This window comes from Rhagoletis pomonella, unplaced genomic scaffold (genome assembly GCF_013731165.1).
Source record: "Rhagoletis pomonella isolate Grant_MI unplaced genomic scaffold, Rhpom_1.0 Rhpom_scaffold_00006, whole genome shotgun sequence".
NCBI classification, from domain to species: Eukaryota; Metazoa; Arthropoda; class Insecta; order Diptera; family Tephritidae; genus Rhagoletis; species Rhagoletis pomonella.
In genome coordinates this window covers 24,720,301-24,721,615 of record NW_023458560.1, presented here as the reverse complement: position 1 = coordinate 24,721,615, position 1,315 = coordinate 24,720,301, and the positions used below count along the sequence as shown (strand labels likewise).

Here is a 1,315-nt window from a genome sequence, read left to right as displayed (position 1 = left end):
AAGCGAATTAAAAAAAAATATTGTAGGACATTCTACTTTGCATTCCCCGCAATAAAGCAAAGAAGCGAATTAAAAAAAAATATTGTAGGACATTCTACTTTGCATGCCCTGAAATGAAGCAAAGAAGCGAAAAAAATAAAATATTGTATTACATTCTACATTCTACTTTGCATTCCCCAAAATGACACAAAGAAGCGAAATAAATAAAATATTCTACTTTGCATTACCGACAATGCCTAAAAGAAGCGAAAAAATTCCAAGGCATTACAACGCTATGCCTTCTAGAACACGTTACCACTAAAAGCGATTACCGATTTTTTGCTGGGAGATAAAGAATGTTACGTTGGCAATACACACTAAAGAAAAAATTTTGTAATACGTGTACATACAGTGACGAACAAAAGTATTGGCACAGTGAATTTTTCGCCATATATGCAAAGTTTTTTACTGTAATTTATTTTCGATAATTTTTTATAAAAATATAGTTCATTTTACACCAGAAAACGTAATAATAAAATCTCTAAACTTTGTGCAAAACTCAGGAAAATTCTTAAAATTTGCACACTAATTTGCAACTTTTTATTCAGATTTAAAAAAAAATTCAAAGTATGCAGTTTTATAGCCCATTCAAATTTAGTATAACAAAGTGCAAGTTTAAAGTTGCTAGAAAATCGCGTTGATTTTTGGCGTTGATTTTTCTGGTGTTGAATGAACAATATTTTTACAAAAAATTATCTAAAATAAATTAGAATAAAGATCTTTGCATATATTGCGAAAAATTCACTGTGCCAATACTTCTGTTCGGCACTGTATATATGTATGTAATTAGATTTGAGTTGCACCTGTAACTTATGTAGGGTTGATTGACATGAATAAAAAAAAAATCTAAAAAGGCTGTTGTTGGTATTTTGTTGGTATTTTGTTGCTACCAATGCATTAAATTAATGGAAATCGTTATAAAGTTGCCTCCAACGATCGTGTTTATGTTCTGAAATCTTCGCCTAATTTATAGCATACTCAATGAAAGAAAAAAATCATCAATAATATCTACAATTATTTCTATTTTGTATGCATTTCTCTCTTTTCTTTTCAAAACCAAAAAACCCTAAATATTATACGAAAAAAAAATCAAATCCCAGGCTTTGACTATAAAACGTGCAACGTTTTGTTAGCATTGGACCAACAATCGCCGGAAATCGCTGCTGGAGTGCATATAAATCGTGCCGATGAAGAAATCGGTGCCGGAGATCAGGTGTGAACGTGTTAACGAATAATTTTTCAATGCTGTTGCTTAAATTTTCTTTACGTTTTTTTT

The 1,315-nt window shown here is 30.4% G+C and overlaps 1 protein-coding gene across 1 annotated transcript in view; it reads left to right on the top strand.

Moving 5' to 3' along the window:
- The window catches only part of LOC118741843 (S-adenosylmethionine synthase-like), a 96,584-nt gene that overhangs the window by 84,880 nt on the left and 10,389 nt on the right, over positions 1-1,315 (top strand). The window lies entirely within an intron of this gene.